Below are 18,624 nucleotides of genomic sequence, written 5' to 3'. Positions count from 1 at the left end.
TCACGGCAATCCAATTTCACTCAGTCACTGCATCCCATTGCCCGCCGTCACTGCATCCCATTGTCCTCATTCACTGCATCTGATTCCCCTCAGTCACTGCATCCATTTTCACAAAGTCACTGCATCCCATTACCCTCAGTCACTGCATCCCATTTCACTCAGTCACTGCATCCCATTCCCGTCAGTCACTGCATCCCATTACCCTCAGTCACTGCATCCCATTACCCTCAGTCACTGCATCCCATTACCCTCAGTCACTGCATCCCATTTCCCTCAGACACTGCATCCCATTTCCCTCAGACACTGCATCTGATTTCCATCAGTCACTGCATCCCATTTCCCTCAGTCATTGCATCCAATTTCCCACATTCACTGCATCTCCTATCCCTCATTCACTGCATCCCATTAACCACAGTCACTGCATCGCGTTGCCCTCAGTCACTGCATCACATTACCCACAGTCAGAGCATCCCATTTCCCACATTCACTGCATCTCCTTTCCCTCAGTCAATGCGTCACATTCCACTGAGTCACTGCATCCCATTACCCTGAGTCACAGTATGCCATTTCCCACAGTCACTGCATCTCCTTTCCCTCAGTCACTGCATCCCATTTCCATCAGTCACTGAATCCCATTTCCCTCATTCACTGCATCCCATTTCCATCAGTCACTGCATCCCATTTATCTCAGTCACTGAATCCCATTTATCTCAGTCACTGAATCCCATTTCCCTCAGTCACTGCATCCCATTCCCCACAATCACTGAATCCCATTTCCCTCATTCACTGCATCCCATTTCCATCAGTCACTGCATCCCATTTATCTCAGTCACTGCATCTCATTCCCCACAGTCGCTGCACCCCATTCCCCACAGTCACTGCATCCCATTCCCCACAGACACGGCATCCCATTCACTTTAGTCGCAGCATCCCATTTAAAACAGACAATGCATCTCCTTTCCCTCAGTCACTGCATCCCTATTCACACAGCCACTGCATCCCAGTTCACACAGCCACTGCATCCCAGTTCACACAGCCACTGCATCCCATTTCACACAGCCACTGCATCCCATTTCACTCAATGCTTCACCTTACACTCAGTCAGGGCATCCCATTTCCATCCGTCACGGCAATCCCATTTCACTCAGTCACTGCATCGCATTTCCCAGTCACTGCATCCCATTTCCCTCAGTCACTGCGTCCCATTCCCCATAGTCACTGCGTCCCATTCCCCATAGTCACTGCATCCCATTTCCCAGTCACTGCATCCCATTGTCCTCATTCACTGCAGCCGATTCCCCTCAGTCACTGCATCCCATTTCACTCAGTCACTGCATCACATTACCCTCAGTCACTGCATCCCATTACCTTCAGTCGCAGGATCCCATTTCACACAGACACTGCATCCCATTTCCGTCAGTCACTGCATCCCATTCCCCTCAGTCACTGCACCCCAAGCCCCCTCGGGCACTGCATCCCTATTAACTCAGTCACTCCTTCCGAGAGCCTCAGTCACTGCATCCCATGTCCCACAGTAACTGCATCACATTTCCATCTGGCACTGCAGCGCATGTCACTCTGTCAGTGCATCCCATTTCCGTAAGTCACTGCATCCCATTTCCCACAGTCACTGCATCTCCTTTCCCCAAGTCACGGCGTCTCATTTCCATCAGTCACTGCTTCCCATTTCACTCAGTCACTGCATCCCATTTCCCTCAGTCACGGCATTCCATTTCCCTCAGTCACTGCATCCCATTTCACTCAGTCACTGCATCCCATTTCACTCAGTCACTGCATCCCATTTCACAGAGTCACTGCATCTCCTTTCCATCAGTCACTGTGTCCCATTTCACTCAGTCACTGCGTCCCATTTCCCATAGTCACTGCATCTCATTTCCCAGTCACTGCATCCCATTACCCTCAGTCACGGCATCCCGTTACCTTCAGTCGCAGGATCCCATTTCCAACAGACACTGCATTCCATTTCCGTCAGTCACTGCATCCCATTTCCCTCAGTCACGGCATTCCATTTCCCTCAGTCACTGCATCCCATTTCACTCAGTCACTGCATCCCATTTCACTCAGTCACTGCATCCCATTTCACAGAGTCACTGCATCTCCTTTCCATCAGTCAGTGTGTCCCATTTCACTCAGTCACTGCGTCCCATTTCCCATAGTCACTGCATCTCATTTCCCAGTCACTGCATCCCATTACCCTCAGTCACGGCATCCCATTACCTTCAGTCGCAGGATCCCATTTCCAACAGACACTGCATTCCATTTCCGTCAGTCACTGCATCCCATTTCCCTCAGTCACTGCATACCATTTCCATCAGTCACTGCATCCCAGTTCACTCAGTCAGTGCATCCCATTTCCCTCAGTCACTGCATCCCATTTCCCTCAGTCACTGCATCCCATTTCCTCAGTCACTGCATCTCCTTTCCACAGTCACGGCAATCCCATTTCACTCAGTCACTGCACCCCATTTCACTCAGTCACTGCTTCCCATTTCACAGAGTCACTGCATCTCCTTTCCATCAGTCACTGCGTCCCATTTCACTTAGTCACTGCGTCCCATTTCCATCAATCACTGCATCCCATTTCCCAGTCACTGCATCCCATTTCCCTCAGTCACTGGATCCCACGTCCCTCATTCACTGCATCCCACGTCCCTCAGTCACTGCATCCCACGTCCCTCAGTCACTGCATCCCATTTCACCTAGTCACTGCATCCCATTTCCCTCAGTCACTGCATCCCATGTCCCTCAGTCACTGCATCCCATGTCCCTCAGTTACTGCATCCCATTGCCATCAGTCACTGCATCCCACTTCACTCAGTCACTGCATCCCACTTCACTCAGTCACTGCATCCCACTTCACTCAGGCACTGCATCCCATTTCACTCAGTCACTGCATCCCATTAACTTCAGTCACTTCATACCATTTCCCTCAGTTACTGCATTCCATTTCACTCAGTCAATGTATCTCTTTTCACTCAGTCACTGCATCCCATTTCCATCAGTCACTGCACCCCAAGCCCCCTTGGGCACTGCATCCCTATTAACTCAGTCACTCCTTCCCAGTACCTCAGACACTGCATCCCATGTCCCACAGAAACTGCATCACATTTCCATTTGGCACTGCAGCGCATGTCACTCTGTCAGTGCATCCAATTTCCATCAGTCACTGCATCTCATTTCACTCATTAACTGCATCCCATCTCACTCAGACACAGCATCCCATTTCACTCAGACACTGCATCCCATCTCACTCAGTCACTTCATCCCATTTCCTTCAGTCACTGCATCCCATTTCCGGAAGTCACTGCATCCCATTTCCCACAGTCACTGCATCTCCTTTCCCCAAGTCACGGCGTCCAATTTCCAACAGACACTGCATTCCATTTCCGTCAGTCACTGCATCCCATTTCCCTCAGTCACGGCATTCCATTTCCCTCAGTCACTGCATCCCATTTCACTCAGTCACTGCATCCCATTTCACAGAGTCACTGCATCTCCTTTCCATCAGTCAGTGTGTCCCATTTCACTCAGTCACTGCGTCCCATTTCCCATAGTCACTGCATCTCATTTCCCAGTCACTGCATCCCATTACCCTCAGTCACGGCATCCCATTACCTTCAGTCGCAAGATCCCATTTCCAACAGACACTGCATTCCATTTCCGTCAGTCACTGCATCCCATTTCCCTCAGTCACTGCATACCATTTCCATCAGTCACTGCATCCCAGTTCACTCAGTCAGTGCATCTCCTTTCCACAGTCACGGCAATCCCATTTCACTCAGTCACTGCACCCCATTTCACTCAGTCACTGCTTCCCATTTCACAGAGTCACTGCATCTCCTTTCCATCAGTCACTGCGTCCCATTTCACTTAGTCACTGCGTCCCATTTCCATCAATCACTGCATCCCATTTCCCAGTCACTGCATCCCATTTCCCTCAGTCACTGCATCCCATTTCACTCAGTCACTGCATGCCATTTCCCATAGTCACTGCATCTCCTTTCCTCAGTCACAGTATCCCATTTCACTCAGTCACTGCATCCCATTCCCCTCAGTCACTGCATCCCATTCCCCTAGTCACAGTATGCCATTTCCCACAGTCACTTCATCTCCTTTCCCTCAGTCACTGCATCCCATTTCCATCAGTCAATGCGTCCCATTCATCTCAGTCACTGCATCCCATTCTCCTCAGTCACTGCATCCCATTTCACTCAGTCACTGCATCACTTTTCACTCAGTCACTGCATCTCATTTCCGTCAGTTACTCCATCATATTTCCATCAAACAAGGCATCTCATTTCACTCAGTGACTGCATCCCATTTCCCTCAGTCACTGCGTCCCATTTCACTCAGTGATGCGTCCCATTTCACTCAGTGACTGCAACACATTTCACTCAGTGGCTGCAACACATTTCACTCAGTGGCTGCAACACATTTCACTCAGAGACTGCATCCCATTTCCCTCAGTCACTGCATCCCATTTCACTCAGTCACTGCATCACATTTCACTCAGTCACTGCATCACATTTCACTCAGTCACTGCATCACATTTCACACAGTCACTGCATCACATTTCACACAGTCACTGCATCACATTTCACTCAGTCACTGCATTCCATTTCCCTCGGTCACTGTTTCCCGCATCTCACAGGCGCTGCATTCAATTTCCCACACTCACTGCATCCCATTTCCCATAGGCACAGCATCTCCTTTGCCTCAGTCTCTGCATCGCATTTCACTCAGTCAATGCTTCCCATTTCCCTCAGTCACTGCATCTCATTTCACTCAGTCACTGCATCTCATTTCACTCAGTCACTGCATCCCATTTCACTCAGGCACTGCATCCCATTTCACTCAGGCACTGCATCCCATTTCCCTCACTCACTGCACCCCAAGTCCGCTCGGGCACTGCATCCCCATGAACTCAGTCACTCCTTCCCAGGACCTCAGTCACTGCATCCCATTTCCCTCAGTCACTGCATCTCCTTCACCACAGTCACTGCATCCCATTCCCCACAGTCACTGAATCTCATTTCCCTCATTCACTGCATCCCATTTCCATCAGTCACTGCATCCCATTTATCTCAGTCACTGCATCTCATTCCCCACAGTCGCTGCACCTCATTCCCCACAGTCGCTGCACCCCATTCGCCACAGTCACTGCATCCCATTCCCCACAGACACAGCATCCCATTCACTTGAGTCGCAGCATCCCATTTCAAACAGACACTGCATCTCCTTTCCCTCAGTCACTGCATCCCTATTCACGCAGCCACTGCATCCCAGTTCACACAGCCACTGCATCCCATTTCACACAGCCACTGCATCCCATTTCACTCCATGCTTCACCTTACACTCAGTCAGGGCATCCCATTTCCATCCGTCACGGCAATCCCATTTCACTCAGTCACTGCATCCCATTTCACTCAGTCACTGCATCCCATTTCACAGAGTCACTGCATCACATTACCCTCAGTCACTGCATCCCATTACCTTCAGTCGCAGGATCCCATTTCCCTCAGTCACTGCATCCCATTTCCCTCAGTCACTGCATCTCCTTTCCACAGTCACGGCAATCCCATTTCACTCAGTCACTGCATCCCATTTCACTCAGTCACTGCATCCCATTTCACAGAGTCACTGCATCTCCTTTCCATCAGTCACTGCGTCCCATTTCACTTCGTCACTGCGTCCCATTTCCATCAATCACTGCGTCCCATTTCCCAGTCACTGCATCCCATTACCATCAGTCACTACATCCCATTACCCTCAGTCACTGCATCACAGTACGCTCAGTCACAGCATCACATTTCCCTCAGACACTGCATCACATTCCCATCAGTCACTGCATCTCCTTTCCATCAGTCACTGCGTCCCATTTCACTTCGTCACTGCGTCCCATTTCCATCAATCACTGCGTCCCATTTCCCAGTCACTGCATCCCATTACCATCAGTCACTACATCCCATTACCCTCAGTCACTGCATCACAGTACGCTCAGTCACAGCATCCCATTTCCCTCAGACACTGCATCACATTCCCATCAGTCACTGCATCTCCTTTCCATCAGTCACTGCGTCCCATTTCACTTCGTCACTGCGTCCCATTTCCATCAATCACTGCGTCCCATTTCCCAGTCACTGCATCCCATTACCATCAGTCACTACATCCCATTACCCTCAGTCACTGCATCACAGTACGCTCAGTCACAGCATCCCATTTCCCTCAGACACTGCATCACATTCCCATCAGTCACTGCATCCCATTTCCATCAGTCACTGCATCCCATTTCACTCAGTCACTGCATGCCATTTCCCATCGTCACTGCATCTCCTTTCCTCAGTCACAGTATCCCATTTCACTCAGTCACTGCATCCTATTCCCCTCAGTCACTGCATCCCATTACCCTGAGTCACAGTATGCCATTTCCCACAGTCACTGCATCTCCTTTCCCTCAGTCACTGCATCCCATTTCCCTCAGTCACTGCATCCCATTTCCCTCAGTCACTGCATCCCATTTCCAACAGTCACTGCATCCCATTTCCAACAGTCACTGCATCCCATTTCCAAGAGTCAGTGCGTCCCATTTCACTCAGCCACTGCATCCCATTTCCCTCAGTCACTGCATCCCACTTCACTCAATCACTGCAGGACATTTCACTCATTGACTGCATCCTATTTCACTCTGACACTGCGTCCCGTTTCCCTCAGTCACTGCATCCCATTACCGTCCGTCACTCCATCCAATTACTGTCAGTCACCGCATCCCATTTCCCACAGTCACTGCATCCCATTTCCACCAATTACTGCATCCCATTTCACTCAGCCACAGCATCCCATTTCACTCAGCCACTGCATCCCATTTCACTCAGCCACTGCACCCCATTTCACTTGGCCACCGCATCCTAGATCACACAGTGACTGCATTACAGTTCGCACAGACACTGCAGCCCATTTCACACAGTCACTGCATCCCATTTCACACAGTCACTGCATCCCATTACCCTCAGTCAGAGCATCCATTTCCCTCAGTCACTGCAGCCCATTTCACTCAGTCACTGCATCTCCGTTCCATGAGTCACTGCATCGCATTCCCCTCAGTCACTACATCGCATTCCCCTCAGTCACTGCATCCCATTTCCATCAGTCATGCATCCCATTTAGCTCAATCACTGCATCCCATTTCACTCAGTTACTGCATCCCAGGTCACTCAGTCACTGCATCCCAGGTCACTCAGTCACTGCGTCCCATTTCAGACAGTCACTGCATCTCCTTTCCTCAGTCACTGCATCCCATTTCACCAAGTCACTGCTGCCCATTTCACTCAGTCACTGCGGCCCATTTAACAGTCACTGCATCCCATTTCCACAGTCACTGCATCCCATTTCCCAGTCACTGCATCCCATTACCATCAGTCACTACATCCCATTACCCTCAGTCACTGTATCACAGTACGCTCAGTCACAGCATCCCATTTCCCTCAGACACTGCATCACATTCCCATCAGTCACTGCATCCCATTTCCATCAGTCACTGCATCCCATTTCACTCAGTCACTGCATGCCATTTCCCATAGTCACTGCATCTCCTTTCCTCAGTCACAGTATCCCATTTCACTCAGTCACTGCATCCTATTCCCCTCAGTCACTGCATCCCATTACCCTGAGTCACAGGATGCCATTTCCCACAGTCACTGCATCTCCTTTCCCTCAGTCACTGCATCCCATTTCCCATAGTCACTGCATCCCATTTCCAACAGTGACTGCATCCCATTGCCAACAGTCACTGCAATCCATTTCCAACAGTCACTGCATCCCATTTCCAAGAGTCAGTGCATCCCATTTCACTCAGCCATTGCATCCCATTTCCCTCAGTCACTGCATCCCACTTCACTCAATCACTGCAGGACATTTCACTCATTGACTGCATCCTATTTCACTCTGACACTGCGTCCCGTTTCCCTCGGTCACTGCATCCCATTACCGTCCGTCACTCCATCCAATTACTGTCAGACACCGCATCCCATTTCCCACAGTCACTGCATCCCATTTCCACCAATTACTGCATCCCATTTCACTCAGCCACTGCATCCCATTTCACTCAGCCACTGCACCCCATTTCACTTGGCCACCGCATCCCAGATCACACAGTGACTGCATTACAGTTCGCACAGACACTGCAGCCCATTTCACACAGTCACTGCATCCCATTACCCTCAGTCAGAGCATCCATTTCCCTCAGTCACTGCAGCCCATTTCACTCAGTCACTATATCTCCGTTCCCTCAGTCACAGCATCCCATTTCCATGAGTCACTGCATCGCATTCCCCTCAGTCACTACATCGCATTCCCCTCAGTCACTGCATCCCATTTCCATCAGTCATGCATCCCATTTAGCTCAGTCACTGCATCCCATTTCACTCAGTTACTGCATCCCAGGTCACTCAGTCACTGCATCCCAGGTCACTCAGTCACTGCGTCCCATTTCAGACAGTCACTGCATCTCCTTTCCTCAGTCACTGCATCCCATTTCACCAAGTCACTGCTGCCCATTTCACTCAGTCACTGCGGCCCATTTAACAGTCACTGCATCCCATTTCCACAGTCACTGCATCCCATTCCCCTCAGACACAGCATGCTATTTCCCACAGTCACCGCATCGCCTTTCCTCCGTTACTGCATCCCATTGCACTCATTCACTGCATCCCATTGCACTCAGTCACTGCATCCCATTTCACTCAGTCACTGCAACCCATTTCGCACTGTCACTGCAGCCCACTTCACGCAGTCACTGCATCCCATTTAAGAGTCACTGCATCCCAAAACCGTCAGTCACAGCATGCCATTTCTCTCAGTCACAGCATGCCATTTCCCACAGTCACTGCATCTCCTTTCCCTCAGTCACTGCATCCCATTAACCTCAGTCACGGCATCCCATTAACCTCAGTCACGGCATCCCATTTCACTCAGCCACTACATTCCATCTCCCACCGTCACTGCATCCCATTCGCCACAGTCACCGCATCCCATTTCCCAAATACACAGAATCACCCTTCCCTCAGTCACTGCCTCCCATTACCCTCAGTCACAGCATCCCATTTCACTCAGTCACAGCATCCCATCTCCATCAGTCACTGCATCCCAGTTCACACATTCACTGCAGCCCATTTCACTCAGTCACTGCATCCCATTTCACTCAGACACTGCAACCCATTTCCCACAGTCACTGGATCCCATTTCCCTCAGTCACTGCATCCCATTAGACATAGTCACAGCATCCCAGTTTACTCAGTCACTGCAACCCAGTTCAATCAGTCTCGGCATCCCATTCCCCTCAGTCACTGCATCCCATTACCCTCAGACACAGCATGCTATTTCCCACAGTCACTGCATCTCCTTTCCATCAGTCAACGCATCCCATTTCCATCAGTCACTGCATCCCATTTCCATCAGTCACTGCATCCCATTTCCCTCAGTGACTACAACCCATTTCCCGCAGTCACTACAACCCATTTCCCGCAGTCACTGTATCCTATTTCACTCAGTCACTGCATCTAATTACCCTCAGTCACTGCATCCCATTACCCTCAGTCACTGCATCCCAGTTCACACAGTCACTGCATCCAATTTCACTGAGTCACTGCATCCCGTTTCACTGAGTCACTGAATCGCATTTGTTGTTCTCACTTGAATGCAATGGTCATGAATCTCCTCCAATGGCTTGTCATGTATTTCCAATGCAAAATTTTACCAAGTTTTGATTTTCAATTTTGATTACATGTGTCTCCTCTATTCTATAAGATGCTGCAATAAACTCAAATTTGACGAATCATAATTCAACCACCATTACCGACAGAGTTAATTTCATCAAACAGATCCAATTAGAATTGTCACATTCCCAAATCCTGATTCAAGTTTTTCTAATTATGGGCCACGTGGTTAAGAAAAAAGACACTTAGAATCAGAGAGATGTACAGTCGGGAAACAGATCCTTTGGCCCAATTTGTCTATGTTGACCAGATATCCTAAATTAATTTAGTCCCATTTGCCAGCATTTGGCCCATATTCCTCTCAACCCATCCTATTCATATACCCATCCACATGCCTTTTAAACGTACAAGCCTCCACCACTTCCTCTGGCAGCTCACTCCATACATGCACCACTATGAAAAAAATCCGGTCCATTTTAAATCTTCCCTCTCTCATTTTTAACCTATTCCCTCCAGTTTTGGATTCCAGCAACCCGGGGAAAAGATCTTGGCTGTTCGCTCTATCCACATCCCTCGTAATTGTATAAACTTCTATATGGTCAGCCCTGAACTCCAAAGTTCCAAGAAATAGCTGCCTGTTCAAGCCCACGGTATACCTCCAACCTCCGATGCTCATAACATCCTTGTAGATCTTCTCTGAACCCTTTCAAGTTTACAACATACAAGAATACAGCGCAGAACAGGCCCTTCGGCCCTCAATGGTGCGCCGACATCCTTCCTCTCGCAAGGAGACCAAAATCGATTGCGGTATTCCAAAAGCAGCCGAACCAACGTCCTATATGGCTGCTAAGTGATCTCCCAACTCCTATTCTCAATGCACTGACCGATAAAGGCGAGCACACCAAATGTCTCCTTCATATCCTTTCTACCGGTGGCTGTACTTTGATGGAACTACGAAACTGCACTCCAGTGTCTCTTTATTAAGCAACACTCCCCACAACCTTCAGTGTATACCTGCTGCCCTGATTTGCCTTTCCAAAATGTAGCACCTCACATTTGTCTAACCTCAACACCATCTGCCATTCCTCAGTTTATTGGCCCTTGTCAATGTCCCATTGTATTCTGAGGTGACCTTCTTGGCTGGCTACTACACCTTCAATCATTGGGAAACTTACTAACCACACCTTCTATTTTCATATCCAAATCATTGCATCACTTCAACTCCCCCTCCCACTCCCTGAATGACATGTCCATCCTGGGCCTCTTCCAGTGTCACAACCACACCACCCAGAAACTGGAGGAGCAGCACCTCACATTCCGCCTCCGGAGCTTCCAACTCAATAGCCTCAATGTGGACTTGGCCACCCTCAAAATCTCCCCACCCGCCAGCCTCATCCCAAGACTAGTTCCTCCCCTCATCCCCGCCTCCATGACCTGTCCGCCTTCTCTCCCACCTATCCACTCCTCCCACCTCACTGACCTACTCCCACCACTGCTTGGAATTATTCTTCTTTTCACACTTCATCAGCTCGACGTTATTTCTAAAATCTATTCTCCAATTGTTGGAAAAAGTGAGATAAAGAGAAGTAAAAGAAGTTACATTCTTACCACTCGGGAAATCTCTGAATATTCTTCTGTTGAAAGGCCGCCAAGGAACGATGCAATTCTTTTGTCACAAACGCTGTGAGGGAGACATCTTTTTCGGTTCCACTAACTCCACCCTAAGGAAGACAAACCCATGTAACATATCTAGTGACTTAAAGCATACTCTATTGTTGCCCAAGGTGGAGAGCTGGATGAACACAGCAGGTCAAGCAGCATCAGAGAAGCAAGAAAGCTGATGTTTCGGGACGAGACCCGACTTCAGAAAATTGGCGCTGGAGAATCTGAGATAACAAGGTGTAGAGCCGGATGATACTGCTTGGCCTGCTGTGTTCATCCAGCTTTACACCTTCTTATCTCAGATTCTCCAGCATCTGCAGTTCCTACTACCTCGATTGTTGCCCTTTCACTTTACTGAACTAATATGAGCCAGTAGTTTTGTTTAGGCTCGTGTAATCTTACGGTTATTGGCCTGTACAAAATCCTGAATTAATTTTGATCGACTGACGGGAGGAGAGATGAATTTTATAGAAATTTTTGTTTTCTACCAATTTGCAGAGGGCATCGTGGGCGATTGAAGGACAGTGTTATTATCCTCCAGGTCTGTGGACTGCATCGTTACCAACTTGCCTATTTGCATATACATAAAATATTCATTATGTACCAATGAAACATAATAAACCAATATTGCGTACTAAAAACAACGCTCACATATCAATGGAAATTTAAATATTTATCATAGAGTTTTAAGGATTGAATTCAATGATACAAAGCAAAAACCAGTGAAGATGAGGGCAGTTGGTCAGCACTTTTGCCACTAAGTGGAGGTTGGCAATTTGAGGCCACCCAGGAACAAGCAAGCTCTGTCTAACTCCAAGGGCAGCACGGTGGCTCAGTGGTTAGCACTGCTGACTCACAGCGCCAGGGACCCAGGTTCGATCCCACCGTTGGACGATCTTCTGTGCGGAGTTTGTACATTCTGCCCATGCCTGCATGGGTTCCTGCTGGGTGCTCTGGTTTCCTCCCACAGTCCAAAGATGCGCAGGCTCAATGTATGGGCCATGCCAAACTTGCCCATTGTGTTTAGGGATGTGTAGATTAGGTGTGTTAGTCATGGGAAATGTAGGGTTACTGAGGAAAGGGTCGGGGGATGAGTCAGGGTGAGACGCTCTTTGGAGGGTGACCGTGGACTTCTTGGGTCAAAAGGGGCTTGTTTCCACACCGTAGGGATTCTATGATATGGAAGTATCTTTTGAAGTGGACATTCGTGGGTATGCTGTAACAGAGACCTTGAAATACTGCACGACAAATATTTGGAACTAGACTGTCAATTCAGACAGAGCATCAAAAAAGGTCATGGAAGTTGTCACTGATATAAAGCAGGATTGATGAAAATCCAGCAGGAAATGGTGTCAAAAGGCACAGTATCTTTTATTCATCTCCAGTTATTTTGTCCAAGGCACTGGATGCTGGCAGGATTGAAACATTTAAGAAATGCTTCACAAATCACATATAAGGACCTGCACATCTTTGAACAATGGGAGGAAACTGCAGCACCTGGCGGAAGCCCCTCGCAGACGCGGGGAGGACATGTCAATTCCACACAGATAGTTACCCAAGACTGGAATTTCAATTGGCTCCCCAGTGCATGAGCAGCTCTGACCACTGAGCAACTACCTTGCCCAGAAGGGGTTTTATAAGCGCATACATTATTTCCATTAAGACAGATCCAATCCTCTATGTCCAATCAAAATAACATATTGTAGATATCATGACAACAATCATAAATGATTTTGAATAAGTAAATCAAAAAACTTGAAATAGTTTCCAAGCCTAAATACTAGATATGTTGCAGTTAAGATGAATAGCACAACAACAGAAAGGCCATATTTTATGTGACCATCGGTAACACTTGAAAACTTGCAACAATTTGTCGCCAGTAGTGCTCTGAAGTGGCTTGATGGTGCACTCCTTCATTCACTGGAATGAAACTCCAAAGATCACAAATTGTCCTTCAATACCGTGTTTTAACAGTGACTGCATCAACCTGTGTTTATGCGCCTGACTGGAAACCCACACAACATGCATAAGCAAAAAAAAATCTAAGGTGATAGGAGAAAAAAATGTATGTATGCAACGTCTTTGAAAAGCAATTATTTGTAGCAGCTGCAAGCCCATAAGGAATCTCGTTTCGCAGATTATATTCATTTGCACTGCAGGTCATGCCAGTCAGAATCAGTTTTCGTTTCATGACAGATAACTAAAATGTCCATTACAATGAACTTTGGTTGATCAGAAGATTTTAAGTATGGGCTATGTCTTGTGTGAGCTGATGGCATTAGGGGATGGAGAAGGTACATGCACTGCTGGCATCTTGACACCATTGAATGAGCAAGCGTGGACGCAAAGGTTGTAACAGGTAACAATTGGACAGGCAATATCTTTTGAGCTCCTTCCCAGCAGGCCTGTAATACTCTAAAGCTGTGCTAGACCCTCACTTCCTCCACCTTACGTACGCTGCCTTTTCTTTTTGACAAGAAGCACCTCTGTACCCGTCATCCAAGGCTCCTTAATCTTACCCCTTCTACCCTGTCTCAGAGGAACAAATTTATACATCACTCGCAACAACTGCTCCTTGAACAGCCTCCACATGTCTGCTGCGCCCTTTCTGTGGAACAAATGCTCCCAATCTGTACTTCCCAACTCCTGTCTGACAGCATCATAGTTTCCTTGACCCCAGTGAAATATCTTCCCCTGGTAACTGCTCCTTTCCCTTTCCATGACGATGGTAAATGGGAGGCTCTTGCGGTCACTGTCGCCAAAGTGTTCTCCCACCACGAGATCTGACACGTGTCCTGGCTCATCCCCAGCACCAAATCCAAAATGGCCTCCTGCCTCGTCGGCCTGTCCACATACTGAGTCAGGAAACCCTCCTGAACACACCTGACAAAAACGGCTCCATCCAAACCATCTGCACTAAGGAGGTTTCAATCTATATTGGGAAAGTTGAAGTCACCCACAACAACAACCCTGATACGTTTGCACTTTTCAACAATCTGCCGGCCAATGAGTTCTTCGATCTCCCAACTGCTATTTGGGGTCTGTAGAAAACCCCCAGTGAAGTGACTGCTGCCTTGCTGTTCCGAACTTCCACCCACACTGACTCAGTCGACAAACCTTCCTTGGCAACCTCAGCCCATACAACCGCAGTAGACGAGTCCTCAAAGGTTCTTTCAGCCGCCGTTGTACTGTCCTTGACCAACAAAGCCACACCTCCCCCTCTTTTACCACCTTCCCAGACCTTAATGAAAGATCTAAACCCGAGAACCTGCAACATCCATTTCTGACCCTGCTCTATCCATGCCTCCGAAATGGCCACAACATCGAAGTCCCAGGTACCTATCCAAGCTGCAAGCTCACCTACATTATTCCGGATACTCCCGGCATTAAAGTCGTCACACTTCAATCCAGCTTGCTGTCTGCCAGCACACTTCTGTGACAGTGAGGTCCTGACCATGTCCACCCTATGCTCATCCTCCTGTGTACTAGGACTACACCTCAGTTTCCCATCCCCCTTCTGAGCTCGTTTAAATCCAACCGAATGGCACGAGCCAATTTCCCACTTAGGATATTCGTGACATCACAGACCCTGGCACCTGGTAGGCAACACACCAATCGTGAGTCTCTTTCGTTCCCGGCAAATCTTCTATCAGTGCCTCTAACTATTGAGTCCCCAATGACTATCACTCTCTTCCTATCCCCGCTTCCCTTCTGTGCAAGAGGGACAGACTCTGTGCCAGAGACCTGCACCCTACTGCATACCCCTGCTAAGTCATCCCCCGGAACAGTATCCAAAATGGTATAGTTGTTTTTCAGGGGAGCTACTGCAGGGGATTTCAGGGGAACGACCACAGGGGAAGGTTAGTCAAGCTACACCGAGTAAACGTGCATTTTTGGCTGAAGAAACATGTGTTTCAATGTGAGCTAATGGAAGAAGCCATGGAGTCAATGCTAAACATTTCGACAATAAGACAACCATTCTTGAAAGCAGCATACAGCGTGAAAAAGAAATGAGCTGCTTTAATATCCACTTAAAATTTATGTGGAATATCAGATGGAATTTTCTTATTGACTCCATTGTGCAATCATGTCAATCTAAAAATGTTAATTGCATTAATTAATACTAACCAGAAACGGACTTTGTAGTAAATGGTTTGACGATTTTCTGTATCTGGAACATCCCTTTTCCTTCTCGAACGAAGATCGTACCAACCTATGGTACCAAACTGTGAGTCAAACGGATGGGACACATAATCTTTAAATTCCTCATCAAAACAGTCTCATCGTATGGTTCTGTGCAATAAAAGAGAAAGAATAAACATGTTTCCCACAATTTTGCTGATGTTTACGAACAGAACGCTCAAATTCAAAAAGTTTGGGCTGGCATGTCTGCTTCCTCCAGCCTGTTTAAACTGTTCCATTCAATGTGAAATTTGTGCTAAGTTTTAGCACACAGGTCTATGTGATCTGCGCCACCACCTTCTATTAGTCATACATGCTTTCCCCCTCTTCCTGTAATACATTCCTTGAAGTGTTCAATGAGATTTTGATTTTAAATCTTATTGTCATATTCTTTTGATTCTCAAGCATCAATGAATCTGATGTTGCCGCCATTCCATGCAGTGCACAGCACGTCAAACAGGAGTCTTACTGTTGCCATGAGCACTGAGGTAGTATGGGGTCACAACTGTCTCATAGTTCGGAATGAAATTCTACATATAGGGCTATGAAGAGTCATGCAGTTAATTTTATTTGACATGCTATTTCTTTTCTTCACAAATATGCTGGATTTAAAGTGATCTTCACACTCATTTAAAATGAATTCAATATCCAACCATCTGTAAAACTAGCATATCCAAATTTTAATTTGAGTTCAGTGTTACACAAATATATGACTTTTTTAAAAATTATGTTCGAGTCAACATTAACATTTCATTCCCTGACAGCGGGTGAACTTACTTTTAAACTCCAATTTTCCTTCGGTATTAATGGAGAGATGAGCCTTTTTGCAAGCACCGAAAGTCTCCACCAGTTTAAGCTAAAACTTGCGAAACTGTAAGTTTCACAAATATGTTCCTATTAAACACTAATTCCTATTGAAGCAGTATGAGCTAAATTCATTCAACTGGACAGCAAAAACGGTCAAGATTTTAAAAGCAAGCAACTATTTTGAAGTCACTCTTCGACCTAAATTCCATCTTGGTGTGTGAGAGTCCATAGGTTCCTCACTCTCAACAAACCATTCAACTGTCATGCAATTACTGAAACACACAGACAAAAAACATCAACGTTAACAGTCACTAAGATTTTGAGAGTGATTTGGAATTCGTATTCAATACCCCCTGGGGAAAATCTGTTCCAATCTGGATAGTACTCACTTATTACCATCCCACCTACCTTCCCCAGCACCTCCTCCCCCTCCACGCTATTTGTTTCTGAGCTCCCTTCCACCCTCCATTTCTCAGGAAGGGTCCTGACCCAAAACCTCAACTTTCTTGAGCCTCTGATGCTGCCTGCCCTGCTGTGTTCCTCCAGCTCCACAATGTGTTATCTCAGACACCAACATTGGCAGTTCTTACTATCTGGATAACTCATTCTCACCTTGTAACAAGTGATTTATACTCATTATCTTTTCAGATTACGCATGTACATGTATATACATAAATATACATATCACACTTTTATGCCTGAACCACTAACCTAGAGGATATTTTAAAAGAGTCTCTTCATATCTGCATGAAAGAGAAGTCATCAAGGTCATAACTTTCATTTTAGGAATAACTCGAACATTCAAAGTACTCACAGTCAGTGTCCCATTTACTTGACCAGTCAATTTGATGTGAATCTTTCTTCCAAGTGGAAACTATAACAGCAATTATATTTGAGAATCAAACTCTTCATTGCATCACCAATATTTCCTTGTCTGTTTGAAACATAAGATAATGAAATAATCATGGACAGATTGGCCAACAGTGTAATTTAATGTGTGTTATGGCAACTCAAAATCACAACCATTGAAGTGATCTTTAAAAAGCTGTTGTTATACAACAGAGCACTTTTTGAGATGCAGTGATGAACATACTTCCTGAGATGCAAATAATATATGCCAAATTAATTCCAAAGAATACCTTTACAATGAAAAAGAAGCTAAAAATCTCTTTACATTGCGAAGCTTGACAGATTGCTATTAGTCAATGGAAATCGTTCAGAACAATTATTTATTCCCAGATGAAAAGGAAGTGTATACATTTCATGACAACAAAATGTGAGGCTGGATGAACACAGCAGGCCAAGCAGCATCTCAGGAGCACTTTTGTCCTCCTGAGATGCTGCTTGGCCTGCTGTGTTCATCCAGCCTCACATTTTGTTGTCTTGGATTCTCCAGCATCTGCAGTTCCCATTATCTCGTATACATTTCATTTTCACATCTTATCCAAGAGAGAAAAAAAAAACACCTTCATGAATGCATTGTCAAACAAGAAGACTCACAAAAAAAGCCATTTGGCCCATTGAATATTCCTCCATCATTCGGTGAGATCATGGTTGATCTCATTACATTTATCATGACACAGCACTTCCACCAAACCCTCCTTATAGCTAATACATTCCGATCCAAGTAACATCCCGGTAAATCTCTGTTTCTGGGCCATGCCTTGTCTTTCTAAATATTTTTTCAGTCATCTGCAAATTTAGCCACAGCACATGCACCTCTTTCCTCCAAGTCATTAATAAACAAGCACAAGAGCTGTGGTTCCTTCAGCGCGACCTCATTTCTTACTGACAAGCCAACCCTGGCATCTCTGTCCATTTGTATCGGAGATAATGGGAACTGCAGATGCTTCAGAATCCAAGATAACAAAGTGTGGATCAGGATGAACACACAGAAGTAGAAGGGTCTCGGCACAAAACGTCAGCTTTTACGCTCCTGAGATGCTGCTTGGCCTGCTGTGCTCATCCAGCTCCACACTTTGTTATCTCTGCCCATTTGCCTGTTCTTTCTATCGGACATGAATCATTGGCTATTTCGTTCCCAACACTTATCCCCTAACAACCACCTCTCTGTGATACCCAGAGTGATGTATCTGTCAATTTCAATCTGCACCACAAAGTCATTCACTTTGTTTCATACACTCCCTGCAATTCAATACAAGATCTTCAGTCTGGCATTTACAGCCACCCTTCTTATCTGCTGCAGCTGAAGTGAGACTCCTGACCATTTCCATACTTTTTG

General features: G+C 46.7%; 2 long non-coding RNA genes across 2 annotated transcripts in view; both read right to left on the bottom strand.

Annotated features, from left to right (window-relative positions):
• The window catches only part of LOC132207834 (uncharacterized), a 119,069-nt gene extending 103,491 nt beyond the window's left edge, over positions 1 to 15,578 (bottom strand). The window contains exons 1-2 of the long non-coding RNA XR_009443888.1: positions 15,522 to 15,578; positions 11,340 to 11,452 (exon numbers count right to left, since the gene is read on the bottom strand). This is a non-coding gene — a long non-coding RNA (uncharacterized LOC132207834). The remainder of the gene's footprint in view (positions 1 to 11,339; positions 11,453 to 15,521) is intronic.
• Positions 15,579 to 15,598: 20 nt separating this feature from the next.
• The window catches only part of LOC132207833 (uncharacterized), a 188,916-nt gene continuing 185,890 nt past the window's right edge, over positions 15,599 to 18,624 (bottom strand). Inside the window, exons 8-9 of the long non-coding RNA XR_009443887.1 lie at positions 17,197 to 17,256; positions 15,599 to 15,686 (exon numbers count right to left, since the gene is read on the bottom strand). This is a non-coding gene — a long non-coding RNA (uncharacterized LOC132207833). The remainder of the gene's footprint in view (positions 15,687 to 17,196; positions 17,257 to 18,624) is intronic.

This window comes from Stegostoma tigrinum, unplaced genomic scaffold (genome assembly GCF_030684315.1).
Source record: "Stegostoma tigrinum isolate sSteTig4 unplaced genomic scaffold, sSteTig4.hap1 scaffold_172, whole genome shotgun sequence".
Taxonomy (NCBI): domain Eukaryota; kingdom Metazoa; phylum Chordata; class Chondrichthyes; order Orectolobiformes; family Stegostomatidae; genus Stegostoma; species Stegostoma tigrinum.
Note: the sequence above shows the minus strand (reverse complement) of the source record. Positions and strands in the feature narration are given on the sequence as shown.